The sequence below is a fragment of the Lycium ferocissimum genome, chromosome 1 (genome assembly GCF_029784015.1).
Source record: "Lycium ferocissimum isolate CSIRO_LF1 chromosome 1, AGI_CSIRO_Lferr_CH_V1, whole genome shotgun sequence".
NCBI classification, from domain to species: domain Eukaryota; kingdom Viridiplantae; phylum Streptophyta; class Magnoliopsida; order Solanales; family Solanaceae; genus Lycium; species Lycium ferocissimum.
The window spans coordinates 26,977,858-26,997,725 of NC_081342.1; positions in this window are offsets into that span (position 1 = coordinate 26,977,858).

Sequence of the window (19,868 nt, forward strand, 5' to 3'; positions counted from 1 at the left end):
AGAGGGAGTTCCCATTCGGGTAGAGGTGGCACTTCGTGGAGTTATTCGTGGGGGTTCATAGTCTGGTGGTGGTGGAACCCAGTGTTATGTGTTTTCAGGTAGACCGGAGACAGAGGCCTCAGATGCTGTGATTACAGGTATTATTTTCGCTTGTCACCGGTCAGCTATTGCCTTATTTTATCCGGGTTTTACTTATTCGTATGTGTCTACTAACTTTGCATCGAGTCTAGATATGATGTGTGAGTCCCTTGATGTTCCTATTTATGTTTCTACTCCTGTGAGGGAGTCCGTAATAGTGGATCGGGTGTGCTGATCCTGTGTAGTCACTATGATGGGTTATGAGACTTGGGTTGATTTGATGATTCTAGATATAACCAATTTTGATATGATTTTGGGCATGCGTTGGTTATCCCCGTACCATGCTATCTTGGATTGGTATGCCAAGACGGTTACTTTAGCCATACCTGGGATTCCTAGGTTAGAGTGGAAGGGTACGGTTAGTCACACCTCTAAACGGATAGTATCTTTTCTTAAGGCGCGTTAGATTTTGGAGAAAGGATGTCTAGCTTATCTTGCTTATATTCGTGATACCAGTGCTGAGAAACCTCCTCTTGGGTCGGTACCAGTTATGAGAGAGTCTCTTGAGGTGTTCCCTACTGATCTTCCTGGTATTCCATCGGACCGATATATTGATTTCCATATTGAGGTAGAGCCGGGCACCAGACCCATTTCTATTCCCCCTTACCGGATGGCTCCTGCAGAGTTGAAGGAATTGAAAGAACAATTACAAGATTTGTTTAGTAAAAGTTTTATTCGTCCTAGTGTGTCCCCGTGGGGTGCACCGGTATTGTTTGTGAATAAGAAGGACGGATCGATGAGGATGTGCATTGATTATAGACAGTTGAACAAGGTCACCATCAAGAACAAGTATCCCATTTCCAGGATTAATGACCTATTTTATCAGCTTCAGGGAGTGTTAGTCTTTCCTAAGATTGACTTGAGATCCGAATATCATCAGCTTAAGATGCGAGCAGAGGATATTCCTAAGACAACGTTTCATGCTCGCTATGGCCATTATGAGTTTTTGATCATGTCCTTAGGGTTGACTAATGCCTCTGCAACGTTTATGGAGTTGATGAATGATGTTTTCTGACTGTATTTGAACTCCTTTGTGATTGTATTCATCGATGATATTTTGATCTACTCTAGGAGTAGCGAGGAGCACGAGAGGCATTTGAGGATTGTTCTTGAGACTTTGAGGGAGAAGAGGCTCTATGCTAGGTCCTTCAAGTGTGAAATCTAGCTTAGTTCTGTGGTGTCCTTGGGGCACGTGGTGTCCAATGATGGTATCAAGGTTAATCCACAGATAATTGAGGTTGTCCATGATTGGGGCAGGCCTACTACAGTTTTAGAGATTCGGAGTTTTGGCTAGTTACTATCGATGATTCATTGAGGGATTTTCTGCTATAGCATCTTCCCTTACCAGATTGACCCAAATGGCTGTTCCATTTCAGTGGTCGGATGAGTGTGAGGCGAGCTTCCGAAAGCTCAAAGCCTTGTTGACTTCAACTCCCATTTTGACTCTTTCCATGGAGGGAAAGGGTTTTATCGTGTATTGTGATGCTTCGAGGTTGGGTGTTGGTTGTGTTCTTATGCAGAAAGGGAAGGTTATAGCCTATGCTTCTAGGAAATTGAAGGTGCACAAGAAGAACTACCCCGTTAATGACTTGGAGTTAGCGGCAGTGATGTTTGCTCTAAAGATTTGGAGGCACTATCTCTATGGTGTGCATTACGAGGTTTTCACCGATCATAAGAGTCTTCAGAATATATTCAACCAAAAGGATTTGAACATGAGGAAATGAAGATAATTAGAGTTACTCGAGGATTATAATATGTCTATCCTTTATCATCCGGGCAAGGTCAATGTGGTTGCGGATGCCTTGAGTCGAAAATCAGTGAGTATGGGTAGTCTTGCTTGTCTCCAGGTTGGGGAGAGACCTTTGGCTAGAAAGGTTCGGAGTTCGGCAACTTCCTTGGTTAGGCTTGATAATTCTGAACTTGGAAAGGTTCTTGCTTGTGTGGAGGCGCGTTCTTCTTTGTTGGAGCAGATTCGAGCTTAGCAGTTTGACAATCCAAAGTTGTGCAAAATTCATGATAAATTGTTGAAAGGAAAGGCTCGTGAGGCAAAGCTTGATGAAGAAGGGATTTTAAGGATTAAATGAAGAGTGTGTGCGCCTCGGACTGGGGATTTGACTACTTTGATTATGGATGAGGCCCACAACTTGAGATATTCTATTCATCCTAGTGCTATGATGATGTATCGAGATCTGAAGCAATATTATCAGTGGTGTAGCATGAAGAAAGATATTGTTAAGTCTGTGTCTAAGTGTTTGAATTATCAACAAGTGAAGTATGAGCATCAAAAGCCTGGTGGGATTCTCAGAGGATGCCCATTCCTGAGTGAAAATGGGAAAGGATTGCCATGGACATTGTGGTAGGGTTTCCATGGACTTTAGTAAGTTTGACTCTATTTGGGTGATTGTGGATTGTTTGACCAAGTCAGCTCATTTTATTCCTGTTCAGATGACTTATACTTCTGATAAGCTGGCTAAGATTTATATTCACGAGATCCCTCGTTTGATGGAGTGGCCGTTTCCATTATTTCTGATAGAGGGATTCAGTTCACCTCTTACTTCTGGAAGTATTTGCAAAAGGAGTTAAGTACTCGGGTTAAGTTGAGCACATCATTTCATCCCCAGATTGATAGTCAGTCTGAGCGTATTATCCAAGTTTTGGAGGATATGTTGAGAGCATGCGTGATTGATTTTGGTGGTCATTGGGACCAATTCTTGCCTTTGGCTGAGTTTGCTTATAATAATAGTTATCATTCGAGTATTGGGATGGCTCCATTTGATGCCTTGTATGGTAGGATATGTCGATCTCCCATTGGATGGTTTGATTCTTTTGAGGTGAGGCTGTGGGGGTACGGACTTTCTTAGAGATTCGTTGGACAAAGTGAAGATTATTTAGGCGAGGCTTCTCACCGGTCAGAGCTGGCAGAAGAGTTATGCGGACCTAAAAGTCCGTGATTTAGTGTTTATGGTGGGTGATCGGGTCTTGCTTAAGGTTTCACCCATGAAGGGTGTGATGAGGTTTGGAAAGAAAGGAAAGTTGAGTCCTCGTTACATTGGTCCTTTTGAGATTATTCAGAAAGTTGGAGATGTTGCGTATGAGTTAGCACTATCTCCTGGATTGTCAAGTGTTCATTGGGTGTTCCATGTTTCTATGATCAAAAAGTATGTCTCGGATGGTTCTCATGTGATTAGATGGGATTCAGTGATGCTTGATTAGAATTTGTCCTATGAGGAGGAGCCAATTGCTATTTTGGACCGTCAGATTCCCAAGTTGAGATCCAAAGAAGTTGCTTCGGTGAAGGTTCAATGGAGAGGTCGTCCGGTGGAGGAGGCTACTTGGGAGACCGAGTTGGATATGAGGGCGAAGTACCATCAGCTTTCTAATGCCCCAGGTACATCTTTTCTCTTTTATTGTCTTTGATGTTCGAGGACGAACATGTGTTTTAGTGGTGGATAATGTAACGACCCGTTAGGTCGTTTTGGTTGCTTTTGTGTTTTTGCCTATTTTTCCCTTGTGAGATCGCCCTTTTGCTTGTTTTCGGTATTTGCTAAGCCGAGAAATCTTTAAGTCTTAGTTTGAATTAAGGCATCTTAGGGGGTAATTTTGTCCTTATAGATTTCGCCAGTTCCATTAGCTTCCGAACGTCGAATATAGGCCGTTTGAGTGTTTGGTTCAGTTCCTGAGGGTCTTGAGGGCATTTTGGTAATTTGGTTGGAAATTTAAATTTTGGGCGTTCGAGGTTGACTTTGTCAACGAGACCTCATTTGGGAATTTCGAGTACCCGGATGAGTTCGTAGCGCGCTTTTAAATGTGTCTGCATATTTGGTTTGTGTCGGGGAGGTTCCGGGAGAGTCTCGGGATTTCGGGTTGAGAGAGTCAAAAACTAGACTTTGCTGGTTCTGATGTGTTAGTGGGCACGCCATGGGTCTCACCCCTACGTATACGCTCCAACGAGTGGGGGCTCGCAGGAGCGAGGTACTGAGATTCTGTCATGATTTGCCCCTGTGATGACTACTCCGCAGGTCCGGGTCTGCAGCAGTGAGCTTGACTCCACCGCTGCGGAGTTGAGATAATTTAGAGGGGTTCACCGGGGAAAGGAATTGTCAGCCAGTGCGTGTGCACCGAGGCGAACTTAAGTTAGCCGAAGCGTGAATCACTATACAGAATGCGAGTCTTATTGTGCTTTTTCCTTATAGCCCTATTCTAAAACCCTAAGTTAAGAGAGCTATTTTGGTGGAGAATTGAGGGCAATTCAAGGAGAAATCATTAGGTAAGTATCCTAACCTAGTTTTATGATTATTTCAATAAGTTAGTCCCTTCTTACATGCTTCGAATGGTGAAAATTAAGGGATTTCTAAAAGGGTTTTGGGAACCCAATTTGAGATTGAAGATTTGATGAATTCAGCATGAATTCGTAATTATTTATGGATGATTTTCGGAATATGAGTTATATGAAGTATATAGACCATGGTTCTAGGCTCAATTTTACTGTTTGCCCTTTTTGGGTTCGGAATCCTAATTTTAGGGCTTATTTTGGGGGTTTTGGATGTAACGACCCATTTAGTCGTTATAGTGTTTTGACCTATTTAACCTTGTTGACCCTTTCCCTGAGTCCCGTTAGTACGACCGATGACTTAGTGAAGCCATTGGTTTGGGTCCCAAGGCGTTCGGGGATGTTTTGAGCCTCGAGTGAAGGCTTAGTTTCATAGTGTTGGGGTTTACTTGGTCAACACTGAGTTAAAATGATCTCTTTTGGAAATTTCGAGATCATGGGTGTATCCGTAACGTGGTTTACAATCAAAAGGCATATATGGTTTGTGTTCGGGAGGTTCCGGATGAGTTTCAGGGGCTAAAACGAAGTTTTGAACAAATCAGAAAGTCGGGCACCCGCTATAGCGACAGCGGGTGCCCCGGGCAGAATTTCATTTTTAAAGTCTTTCCCATCATAAACCCAAAAACACTTCCTTAGAATGTGAGAAGCTATTTTCCTAGGGCTAGGGTGAAGTTCCTCCTTAAAGGTAAGTGCAAACCCTTATGTGATTCATTATCATTCCTTCTTCAAATCCCATGACAAGCTTAAGCTCCATTAATGGTGGGTGAAAGATTAGTACCCAAGAATTAATGAAACCTTCAATAGTTGAAGGGTTGGGGAAAGAGCAATGAAAAATCATTCACAAGCACTTTGGGGGTAAGATTCTAACCTAGCATTCATTATTTATTTGTCGATTATCATCATCTCTTAGTCATCCTACACACTAATTGTGAAGAACTAATGGGTTAAGAACCCTAGGGCTAAAAATAGAAAAGATGAATTTGGATATCTTGTGATGAATAGAATTCCATGAAATTAAGGTTAAACGTTAACTAGATGATGGGTAACATAATTATGCTCTAAATTTTCGATTTTACCCTCATGAACCCGGATTCACATTGTAGGGGTATTTTGGGTATTTTTCTAAAAGTATAGCATTATGGGTATCGTTGGACTCGTTTAGACTCGTAGAGTACTATTTTGACTATATTGTATCTGAATTTTTAATAAAATTATAGTTTTTCCCTTGTGGCTCGGGTTTGGCTATTTTAGGTCCATTTTTGGGTTTTGGATAAAATTACGGCAATATGGGTATTCTTAGATTCATTTTTTGATATAGAATTCACATTTGATAGGTGTTAATAGTTTTGAGGTTCTCCAAAGAGGAAGGCAAGGCTAAGCTTTGGCGATTCGAGACTGTTGCTCGACATTCCAGGTAGGTTACGGCTTACTTTAGTTAAACTTTGATTAACGAAACGTTTGTATCGTGTAGAATTGACGGGAGAAAGCATGATTAGGTCTTCGGACATGGTGTTTTGGTTGGATATTAGTTTTGTTGGTATAACTTCTGATTTTATGGGCTCGTCGCCATTATGTTATGTACTGAAATATGAGGTGTAGTTGTATTCATACTGTGGTGATTCGGGATGGATTTCCATCAGATTGATTTTTGTTGATGGTGGCTTGTTGCCCTGTTATTGTGATTAGACTTATTGCTTAAATTATCGTGTTGTACTCAGTTCTCTCATATTGTGACACATATTATCGGACAAATGAAGGATAATGAGTTTAGGCTTGAATTATGATATAAACTTATGATAATACGTAGATGAAAGCTTGATGTATGAATTATTGTTGATGATAATATATAGAAAAGTGTAGCCTCTTGGTGATACAAGGTTTAGTTGTGAGGCATACTCACTATGTGTGGAGGTAAAGAGGGACATAGACTCTTATGTTGGTGAGATGGTTTGTATGATTCATTTCATGGTTGAGTTAATCCAAGTCTTAATATGACTTGTGGCCTTGTGACTTGTACCTTCATTGTTGCTTTATTGGTTTGCATTGATTTACCATGTTTACACTCGTTTATCCATTCATACACTCATACATGATGGAAATGGTTCAGAAGACTTGTGACTTGATGCCTTGTGTTTGACATTGATATTACTAATTGTTCATAGTCCATACATACTAATGAACTGGAATACGTTGAGACATACATTGTGATGTGAAATTAGTGAAGAAGTTAATATAATCTTCTTGTTGAACTTGTGATACTATTTGATACATGGTACTTGATGAATTGATCATTGAGAGTGATTTGACAGTGTTACTAGACATATGAAAAGACACATTTGATCAGGGGTGAGAATGTAGCCTAGTTGTGGGCTCGTGGTCCGAGGTTCGTTCCAAAAATGAGAGATATATTGATATGGCCCGTGTCCAAGGTTCTTTCTGGAGCAAAAGTTTATGCTCGGATCCGAGGAATGGATCCGGAATGAGTGATACATGGGCACCATGGGTCCCCAGCAGGTCATGACTACTGAGCAAATGCAATCAGTTGGCATGTATGTACAGTTCGAATGATTGGCCAAAGGCATTGCATTGCACATCATCATATTTTGCATTGCACATCATTACATTTTATTCTGCGTTATTATATGCTTGTTTAGTTCTGATTTTGGTATGGATGTTGAATGCCTATTGTGATAATAAATATGACCATTGACTGAGTTGAACTGTGGATTAGTGACTCTACCTAGGGACGAACTGGGCTTGTGATTATCAAAGAGATTTTCGAGACTTGACAGACTTGTGGTTTAGAAGCTCCATCTTAGGCTGTGACTCTGTTATGTGATATTCTGTGACTTGAATTTGAGTATTAAGTGCCCATCTGTTTATCTTGTTGATTTTATACTTACACGCGTGAACTAATGTTATTCGGCCTATGATGCTTACCAGTACATAGTATTTGTACTGATACGACCTTGCTGCACCCTTTTTAGTGCAAATTGTGTCCCAAAGATTTCATCCAGACTACATCTCTAGCTTGAAGCTAGTTTGCTTGATCAGATCTGAGGGTGAGATTCTATCCATGCCATGACACCTGAAGATCTCGCTTCCCAGATGTCTACTTTCGTTCCAGACATTTTTTGTTATTATATTAAAGATATACTTCATTCTGTAGACATTGTTGTTTAGAGTCCTTGTATGATGACTTTCAGATCTTGGGGGTGTAATAGTTAAGACTTCCGCACTTATATTATCTATTAATTATGAATTGTTTTATTTATTTATTCATTCACATGATCATTGATTTTTTAGTATAAATGATTAAAGAAGTTAAAATGGGCTAATGATTAATGGGTTAACGGGTAAGGGTTCACCTACTAGTGATACTAAGGTAGGTGCCCGCACGATCGGTAATTAGGGTCGTGACATTGGATTATGTAGCAATATGGGTATTGTTAGACTCGTGTTTTAACGTATATTACGTATTTGACTAGACTTTGTTCGTTTGGAGACTTCTCAAAGTGGCAAGGGCTGTTGCGATTCAAGACTCGGCTTACCAAGCATGTTGAGACCTCGAACTCTTTCTTGAATGTGTGTGTTGGCTAAAATGAACCTAATAAAGAGGTAATTGGGTGAATTAAGGGGGTTCCGATACTTGTGAGGTGATGAGCACTAGTATCGGATACCAGTCATCGTGTTATGGGTACTTGTGCAGTTTTCAATTGTATAGTTGGTCTGAATGCCATGTTTGGGTACTAGCTAATAGAATAGTACGATCCTTTGAATCTATGATTAGGGTCCGATGCCCGTACTTTATGTCTCTTATCATGATTATTCGTCGGTCTTGTCTGTTCGTGTGTATATCACTCATACATATATCCTCGTTGAAATGAAATGAAGTAAAAAAGTGAAGCCTTTATGGTGTTATGAAGATAAAAAGTGAAGCCTTTATGGTGTTATGAAGATAAGAATGGATTCCATGCTGTCATACTCGTTTTTGACTTGATACATGCCATATTCATGTTTTATATGTATTCATGCATACGATTTGAGGATATGATTGTGAGTCCGATGGGATCTTGTTCTGGATAAGTGATGATGTTGGCACATTATATTGGCACTTGAGCAGGATTGGCTATGAGACAGGTTATTATGATATGATATGATTGAGGCCGTGATCCGAGGAAACTACCGGAATGGCGATATATGGGCCTCATGAGCCCCACATGGGTCACGATTCATTGATATTCGAAAATGTGTATATCGGGAAGTGGAAACAAAGGCCTTGCATTGCATTTGCATATCATTCATCTGTAACAGCCCTCCCGATCATTATGGAAAATCTAGGATCACCCTATCAAATAGAACCCCTCCAAGGGTAAAACGAGCTAATAGAAACTCGAATGTATAAGTCTAAGAACTGAAAATTTGACTTATTTGTGATTATTGTTTGATTTTGTTGAGTCCATTGGGGGTTACATAGGAAATTAGACCTCCGTTGAGAATTCTGAGGCCACGGGTGAGTCTGCATAATGTTTTTCCATTAATGTGCAAGTTTGGTTTTTGTTTGTAAGGCCTCAGATGAAGTGTTGCATGATAGAGTGAAAAACTGTGAAAATTAGCGAGCCTACTAGCTTAGTTGTACTACTGCGATGGGGCCACTGTAGCGGCGGCCCTATCGCCGTCGTGGTCCGCTATAGCGAGCACTGGACTGTTGTAGCGGGACAAGGCTCGCCACAGCGGGGGGACAGTGTTGTTATGGTCTGCTGTTGGTGTGGTCTGCTGCGGCGAGCACTTGTCCGCTATAGCGGGACCGCTGCAGCGAGATAGAATCTTGATTTTTAAACACTTAGTTTCAAATTCTTATTTCATAAAACTCCAAAACAGTTCCCCACAAGTACCTAGGGAGAAATTCTAAGCTAGGGCAAGAATATCCTTGAGAGGTAAGTCTCAACCATTCCTTCCATCATTATGCTTTCATCTCTATGATTATCATCCTTTTTATGGGTCTACAAGGGTGAATTGGGAATGGTAACCCTAGAACTTAATAGACTTCCAATAGTTGGTGGGTTATGATTGTTATTGTGTGGTTATCATCTAATGGCTTGGGTTATCACTTTCTAATCAAGAATTGAAACATTAGAGACGTGAACTAAGTGAATTGAGACTTAGGGTTTCATAAAGATGGTAGTTTGACCATATAAACTGCTTATAGAAGATAAGTTGATTAAATAGTCTTGTAAATTGATAGTTCGTGGTTGTTAAGGCCAATGTTACATTGACTTACACCTAGCAATCATTCATCCATTAGAATGGGAAAAAAGGAAAGGGTGTTCATTGAATTAATTTTGTAACTAGGGTGATTGTGACTTATTTAGCATCTTAATTGCTAGACTTTGAGCGTTCCTAGGCATCACGGAGGGGAAAGGCTATAGAGGAGTAATCTGCATTGTTTCGGATCTACAGTTGAAGTAGGTTACGGTCTACTTGAGTTAGAGTTTGATTAGTTAATTGTATGCATTGTGAAATTGATAGCAGAAAGCATGTCTAGTCTTCAAGCATAATGTGTGTCGTTGAAATTCCTATATGCTATTGATTGAGTGATTATGTGGGCTTAGTGCCACTATTCGATATGTTAGGACCTACAGGTTGATGATATTGTGGTGAGAAGTTGATATAATCTTCTTGGTGAAATTGAGGTACAAAATGATAAATCGATTTTGAAAGTGATGTGACAATAAATAATATATATATATATATATATATATATATATATATATATATATATATATGAAAAGGCTCATTTGATGGGTGAGGATGAGACCTAGATATGAACAGGCACATTTGACCGGGGGTGAGGATGTGGCATAGTTGTGAGATTGGGTTCAAGGAGTGAATCCGGAATGAGTGGTACATAGACACCATGGGTCCCTTACAGGTCACGACTATTGGGCAATGACACCAATTAGCATGTGTGTCATGAGTAGTCAGTGATTGAGTATTGAGATTGTTGTCAGTAGACTTATTTCCATTATTTGCTTCAGTTGACTTGATTCTTGATATCATTGGGTGACTTGATTGTTAATATCCTTGGTTGACTTGTTGTTGGGTTATTTGATTATGTGTTGTTGACTGGTCTATCTATTTTATTGATTTTATGATTCATGCATGATACTAATCTTATTCGGCCTATGATATCTACCAGTACATAGTATTTGTACTGATACTACCTCGCTGCATTCTTTTGAGTGCAGATCGTGATCTAGAGACTGCAGCCCGACCTCATATTTAGCGTTGAGGCCATTTCCTGACAGATTGAGGGTGAGCTTTTATCCATGCCAGGCCGCCTGACGATCTTCTTTTTTTCTAATTTCTATTTCCATTCTCGACATTGATAGTTATTTATTTCAGACAGTATACATTCCTTAGACATGTTTTGGATTAGAGTCCTTATACGGTGACTTTCGGATTTTGGGGTGTAATAGTTAGGACTTCTGCATTTACGTTATTATTTTATGGCATGACTATTTATTGATTTATCTTGTATTTAACTATTATGAATTGGTTAACTAAAAATGGATTGAAATAATAGATGGTTAGGCGTATTGGTTCCCCACTAGGAGTTAGTGTGGGTGCCAGTCATGGCGGGTTGGGTCGTGACATCATCCATTTCCTATTATTTGTTGTTATTGTTGGTACTTGTTGGCTTTGTCTTGCAACTCTATTTGCTACGTGGATTTAGTGGTTATTATGCTTTTTTTGGTGTTTGGATTAATCGCGGACAAGTATGGTTGTAACCTCACAGACCAACCCTCGTCTTCATTCCGAAAAGGATCGGTCAACGATGCATGCAAAGTACTCGTTGTTTATTATACTCACGCTACACTTGCTGCACCTTTTTTGTGTGTGTGCAGACTCGATTCCCAGTACTAGTGGAGGCCATGACTTTCAGGTTCCTCGTTGAGCTGCTTACTGAGATTTGGGGTGCTCCATGGCTTTTGGAGGGCTTCGGATCTTTCCTTATCCTTATTCCCTCTCTTTTCCATTTTTTAGACAGTTTATGATGTACTAGACTCTTATTACTCCTAGTTGGTGCTTGTATCATGGTGACATCTGATTTTGGGGATTTATTGTAATAACTACTTAGTATTTTATTTGAGATTTCTTAAGACTTATGAAATTACTTGTATGCTTTATTTTCCGCACTTAGATCTCACTTTATTTATGGCTGTGTTGGCTTACTAGTACGGTGGGACTAGTGCCATCACGACTTGGGATTTTGGGTCGTGACACTAAATGGGTATGTTGAGAAATCTTCTTAAATCTAGTCATGGAATCATTGGAATAACTAGATACTAAGCTTAAATCTCTACTCTGATTAAAGAATTTTTTATGAAAAGTTAGGGTTTTCTCGAAAAGTGGGATTTTTCAATTAATGATGAAATTGAGACTAATTTGGGGTTAGTTTGTGTTGATAATTAGTGCTTGAACTTCATAAGCCTTTGGTAAACCATTTTCCAACTTGAAATTCCTATTTGACTCTTATGGGCCCGATTTTCTTTTTAAAGGTTGTGTTTCGATTCGAATAAGTTTATGGCATTATGGGTATCATTAGTTTCAGTTTCTAATGCAAAATAAATTATTGATTAGACTTCGATCGTTTGAAAGCTATTTGGAAAGGAAAGGCTCAAGTGGATCAATTCGTGGAGCCTGTTCGGCTTCAAGGTAGGTTACGGCTTACTTATATTTAGACTCAGATTAGGGATACGTATGTAGATGGTAGTGATTGACAGGGAAAGCATGATAGGCCTTTAGACATGGTGTGGAGGTGAATTCCAATTAGGTTAGTATTGTCAGTTGTGATGTGGGCTTGTCGCCATCGTTGTGTTATTTATGTATTTGACATACTTCTCTCTCTCTCTCTCTCTCTCTCTCTCCCTCTCTCTCTCTCTCTCTCTCTCATGTTATTCCATTGTTTATGAAAGAGGAAGGTTATTATTGAGAAATGAATGCTGATTTGTATATTATGACATGAATGTGAGGATTTTATGATTGATGTGATTAATTGAGGCTGAGGTAGTGCAAGGCATGTATCCTATATTTCAGATGTGATTTGTTACTTTTGTGTATGCATTCATCTCTCTTGTTATGTCCCTTATCATCGAAAATAGAAAAATAATGAGATTAGGCTTGAATCGTGATGTGTACTTCTGATAAGACATGGATGAGATCTTGATTTATGATTTATTGTTGATTATGATATCACGGATGGCATACATTCTCATTTCAGTAATACATTGATTTGAACTGTGACTTGGTATTGATGATGATAAGTGAGAAAATGAAACATTCGAGGTCTTTGCCGGATCGTGTAAAAGAGAGATGAGAATTTGTGATCCAAGGTTTTTACCGGAGCGGAATGTGTCATACTCATTGCCCAAGGTTTCTTGCCAGGACGAGGGTGTACATGGACTTCGCGGGTCCCTCATGGTTCATGACTACTGAGACGTGGATGTTTTTGTCCTTAGCATGTGTGTACGGTATGAAAAGTTGGCCAGTGCATTTCATACCACTTGCATAGAGGGCAATTCATATCAAACATTGCCAAGAGGACCATTCATATCAAACATTTCCAAGGGGCCCATTCATATCAAACATACCGAGAGAGCCATTCATATCAAACATTGCCAAGAGGGGGCAATTCATTCAAAACAAGCACCAAAAGGGCCTTTTATTCAAACAAAATGCCAAGAGGACCATTGCATGCAAACAATGACCAAAGGGGTCGAAAAAATTAAATGGTGCCAAGAAGGTCACCTACTTTTAACGAAGTCAACCGAGAGGGCCATGCCATCGAAGCCACGCAAGGGTGGTAAAACAATAACAAAGATCAAGAAGGTCATTCAAATCAGACAAAGGCCAAAAGGTCACCTATTTTAAAGAGTTAGCCAAGAGAGTTACAATGAAAAAATCATACAAGGGTGGAAAAATAATTACACACTACCAAAATGGTCATTCAATTCAAACGGTGCCAAGAAAGTCACCTCACAAAGTTAAGTCAAGGAAGTACAGTCACAAAACCACACAAGAGTGGTGAAAACAAAACAAGGACCAAGAGGTCAACCACAATACTACCCAGGAGATGGAAGCAGGTTTGTAGCCGCCAAGGAAAGAAGCAGGCTGATCAAACCAGACCAAAATGCATGCGGAGCAAACGTGAAAATTTTTCTTACGCAGCCGATCGAGATATGGTGACCATTAGAGTCAAGCTCTCCAGCCAGGAATTGAAAGATCACCCCACCCCGTGCTAAGCCACACAAATCAATTTTTGAAATTTTCTTTATTTGTTTCTTTTCAAAAAATCCTGCAGCCGGTCGGGCACACCGGAAAGCACAAAGGCATTCCCTTATAAGGATACCCTTTTCTACCGATTGAGTCGAACTACAAGTGACCTGATTACCGAAATCGGGGATATGTAGGGGGACTCAATACCAGAGAGTCGGTCACATTCCAACAGATCATCCCGGGCTTCTCAGTTTTGACACTAGAGGAGGATGTTTTAATTGAGTCGAACTACAAGTGGCCTGAATTCTCATAAAGCCTGAGATATGTAGGATACCTAGAGACCAGGGTCAGGCCATAAATTTGAAAAAATGCATTAAAAAGAGAAGTATTTGGAAATCGGTCGATCAAAAATAAGGTTTGTCAAATTTCGATGATCATGGATGGGCTTGCTATCCCTGAACAGCGAAGGGACATCTGTTGACACCTAATTTTTTCCCTCCAATAATATTATTTAATTATTCAAAGTCCTTGAGTCATAAACGAAGTAAAATATACATTTTTTACAAGTCAAAAATGATTTTACAAAATTATTTCGATGACATTTTGCCATTTCATTTGGCAAAATATTTTCAAATATATATTATGTATCATTTTATGTATTTTGTGTATTTTCTATAATTTTTAAGCATATTTGTCAAGATTTAATTCAAAAAATAGTTTGAAACAATTATTAAATTAAATGTTTAAACTATTAATATAAAAATTGACAAATATTTACTCCATTAAACCAAGAAAATTGATTAATTGAATAGATAATCAATTACATCTCAATTTTATAAGTTATTGGGCTATAATTGCAACTATTTCCAAGATTGATTAGAAATAGTTTTGTTAATTATTGCATGAGCTAATAGTGGCATAATTGAAATAGCCAGTTGTTTGCTATGCTTTAATTAGGTCTATCATTGAAATAATCAATTTAACTTTTCATTTGTCATATTTGGAAAGGATAATTAGATTTCACCTTTAACATGGCTATACTTGAAATGATTAATCAAGTTTTCACACTTTTAATTCGGCTATTTCTTAACTTAATTGATAGTCACATTTTGGAAAAAAAATTCCCTTTCACATACATGTATATATGTATATACATGTGTTATATACATGTGTATGTACATATGTATATGCGAATTTGTGCCTCCTCTCTTTCTTCTTTTTAAATTTGACCGGGCCCAGTCCAATTCGGACTAACCCGGCCCAACTCACACAAACATATATGCCAAAAAAAACCTATATTCTTCAGTTGGAAGAAATGAGAGTTTCATAGAAGGAAACCCTAGGCGCCGACGTGGGCTTCTCATCTCTCGCTTCGTCACCTTCGCCATTTTTGGCAAAGTCAAGCATGTACGTTGCTTGTAGCAGTCTGTGTGTGGTCATTTGTAGAAAGGTATTTATTGTTTCCTTATCCTACCATCGATACACCGCCAAGAAAGAGGTAAAAACCCCTTTCTCTCTTTGTTGCTTATCTGTTCTCAAGTACAGATGTTTTAATCGAATTTGTCTTACTGAAATTCAAAAGTAGTATTTCTGATTGGTTCTGGGTTTAAATCTTTCAAAAAGTAAAGGTAAAATCACCAAAATTGAAAAGATTCAAGAGAATCCCTTGCAAACTAAAAGTCCCACATCGGTTGATACATTGAAAATTGGGGTTTTTGGGGCCTATATAAGGGAACCCCTACTTCACAACACACAGAGACAAGTCTAGAAATATAGAGCAAAAAAACACTCAATATACCTAGGGATCTAGAAATTTCTGTTGTAACCTTTAATTTATTGATTTTTCTTAGTTTAAAAATTAACTTCTTTTGGTTTGTGGCTGAGCTTTGGAGCAAAGGAATATTTCAATTCCAATCTCGAGTCAAGGCTGCACATAAGAAAGGTAAATGACTCTTCTTTAGTTATTTTTAGTTATTTGTGTGTTAGTTTATGTTCGTATGTAGAGGCTTATTAATATTTGTTGCTTAGGTTAGTTTAGTTTAGCATTAATTGCTTAGATGGTTTAGCATTAGTGTGTATTATGTGTTTAGTTTAGTATAAACTGCTTATATGGTTAGTTAGTGGTTATTATGTGCTAATTCAGTTTAGTTAGCATGCCTATAGGCCCTGCCTAATTTTATGAGCATCTAATCATGTGTTTTTTTAACATTTGTTGGTACAGTAGCATGTTTAGTTTTTTATTAGTTTAAATGCTAGTATTTTTAATAGTATCTTAGTTTAATTAGTTGTTAGGATTGTAATATGTTTAGTTAATATATCCAATGGTTGTCCATGTTATATAATTTTCAGTTGGGATCCTCATGTTTGTATATGCTGATTAAAAAGTTTAATCCTACTCAAGAGTAATATGTAGTTTGTTTAGAACATAACTTTGTCTCATATGTTCATATATCATGGGAATCTTGAACTAGATAAGCTTGTAAAACATGTATACTATTTCTCTGTGTGGTTTTTACTTAAGTTCAACCTAGCAAATGTTATCATATGTCGAAAGGCATCATGTGTTTGTATGCTTAAGTTGTTAGGTTAGTGTAATCTAGTGTTAGTTATCAGTCCTATCATATTTCAATGTGTTATGGTGTAGATTAGGTTTGGTCCTCATGAAAACTAAGCATATGATCAGTGTGATAATGTTAAGTAACGTGTCTTAAGTCCTGAACATATCATCTGCCTTATCTAGTGTTCTTCTGTGTTTGCTTGTTCAATGAATGGTTCTGCCCCTTTTACATGTTAATGTTTGTTCAAATTATTCTAAGCATCATTAAGTACTTGGTGGTTGTTGATCCAAATAGTAGATATACATATCATGAACTGGTCATCTAGTTTTAGCTTAAACTCTCAATAATGAAAATTGATCTTATCCTGATGCAAACTTGTGCTAATTTTAATGGTTTGATTTGTCTTGGGATTTGCATATAGGGAGATCAGTTTGTTTTGTTATTAGGCTAAAGTCTCTCCTAGTCTTATGTGATATGAACATGAAGTAACATGATAATAGTCTAAACATGTGTGAAGGTGACGAACTATAAGTTGTGAAGTTTTAAACATTTGTCTGTACTAAATGACCAAACTTATACCTATTTGATATGGCTGAGCTATTGAATGGTTGTTCAAGCATATGTCTAGGTTGAATATGCTTGCTAAATCCATTCCATTTGAATTCTTATTCATGTGTTAGGTATTTAACTACAATGAGTATATGGTTCATGTGCTTGTTTATCACAAAGCATGTCCAGACCAAGCATATGATAGTTGTTAGGAATGAATTATGTTTTCAGTCGTCATAAGAAGTGAAGGTTTATTTGGCTTATGAGATAAATCTTAATATGAAGTAGTGGAACACTATAGCTGTTATGGTTTGAGAGTCCAGGAACCTACTCTATGTTGTTAAATATCATGTGAATGACAACTGTTTAATGAAATTGTTAAGACCATACCTAAAGATTAGGATCAATGAGATATTCATGTTTTCAAAAGGTCATTATCTGTGCTATGGTAATATGTTGGTCTGTGGAATGTTCAAAATACTTGTTTGACCTTAATGAGTACACATATGTCCACCAAGCTAAATAAAATGACTAAAGAGATCTATAACTGCATTGTTTTGTCGGTCGGAGTGAAAATTGTTGGTTCAAAATAGCTAAGAAATGTGGAAGATAAAAGATTGGACTTTTTCATGATAAGTTGAACTGATAAAATTCATTTAGGATAAAAATGAAGTTGTCATGACCACATAAGTATAAGAGAAGCTTAAGAGGTTGTCACTTGGATAAGGCAAGGAGTGATTATTCCAGGGCCAGGGAAAGGTTAGGAAGGACTTTGAGTTCATTTACTCAGTCTAGTTGTCACGACCCATTTTGGGCTCATGCGGGCACCTACCTTCCCACCTCGGTAGGCTAACCCTCTCGTTTATACAACACTTCAATCACATAACTTTCTTTTGTAAAAGCATTCGAATTTAAGAAAAACAGCGGAATTTCATCAATAAATACTAACTCGATTATTGCATAAGTTGACAATACATTTTAACAGACTCGATACAATTTCCCATGACCTGTTCTAGACTAATACAAGAGCGACTAAATAAATTTCAGAGTGTCATCATATACTAAGACTCAACCTCCAATCCCAGAATGAAATGGGAGGAGGCCTTCCAGACAAGCACCGCATAACTTCCACATATACTTCGATCAATCACCTGAAACAATCTACACCCCAAAACGGTGTAGCAAGTGCAATATCAGTACAACCGCACGTACTAAGTATCATGGGCCGATAATGGTTAGTAACACGTATTGGTAAGAATTCACGAACAATGATGATAATCACCAAAGAAAGTCACATATTCCGAAACAATAGGTCACAACCTCAATCTAATTTAAGTCACAACAAGTCTATCATATATCATAAGTGGGCTAACACATATACAATTTTTCAACATCTTTATCCATTCCTAGGTCGCTCGTCCGTATTCGAGAGGTGAACTCGTTGTTGCGGCACCTTTATGTCCAATCTCGCTTAACACAATACACTACTAGTTGTAGGTTTGTTTAACAGGCACAAGTCAGCAATATAAGACACAAGAGTTGAGTCCAAGTATTTTTTCATTATCTAGGTGCAGCATCTAACCCCATATAATAAATCCAAGTGTATCTAATCCTGAAACAGTCAACATAATAGAATCCAGAACACAATCCACCACAATACAGTCATCACGACATCTCACCCAAGTCATAATGCAATGCAATGCAATAATGGTATGAATGGGATGCCATGCCATGCTATGCAAATGAGATGTACACATGTACTCCGGACGGAAATATTGACGTCTCGGCAAAGACAAACGGGACCCTGGCTAATTGCTCACAGGGCGAGTCTCACCGACACCACTCTGGGGGGAACCACGAAGCCCATGCACTATAATCGAATTCGGAATAACATCGAAAACGGCCATGCAACAACGATACCCGAATATACCATCGGGCATCGGCCTCCTCACAATCACTCAAAAGAGTTGTCAAATATCAGTTTCATAAATCAACAATTCCGAAATTGAACCTCGGATATCGTCCTCCTCATAATCACTCAAGTAAAAAAGTTTGTCAAGTGTCGGTTTCATATAAACAACGATTCCGGAATGGATCTTCGGACATCGGCCTTTTTCATAACCACTCAAGTAAAAGAGTTTATCAAATATCAGTTTCGCTCAATTAACGATACCGGATCATCACCGAATATCGGCCATGCATTATAATTATGAGAGAATGCGTGCAGTGCATATGCCAATCATCAACAAGTAATTTCAACATCATAAGTACCTCAACGGGGTACGCCAATAATATATCACATCACAATACCAATAGTGGGTATGCTAATAATGTATCATAGTACAAATACCAACAAGGGTATGCCAATCCTATCCCCAATCAGGACAACAAGCGACATTCGCTATCTACCAACTACACATGGCATCAAGCCAACACCATTAAACAATCAACACATATAACGGGGCGGCTAGTACCAACACACATCAGGTCAATCATTTAACATACAGTATTACCATTTTCCTAACAAACCTATTTACTAGGATAAAAATCTCACCCTACATTCGAGTCACTTATTAACAATTAAATTGGATATCCTTCACTACCGTGATTCATTTTATACTTCCAACTAGCGCTTAGATTCGCTACAATAATCTCGTCGATAGGCATAACTAGATTTCATCCGCTACTCCCAAGTCACATAAATCCACCGATAATCAACAAGGTCACATCAATACCTAATGAGTCTACAGGCCACGAGCCCGAACACACATGTCACACATAAAAATACCATCCTAAGATTCCATCCCATATCTCCAAATCCTACGCATGCATTCTCCGTTTCTTCTACACAATAATACGGAAACTAACCGGAGTCTACCAAAAGGAAGCCATAACCTACCTCATGGATGAGCGGGTGCCACGAACATCCAATGACGCCTCAATTAATCACCACCGCATAATCCATATGAAAAGCCCGGAGACAACCTTGAGACCCAAGAGTAGAATTCATCAAT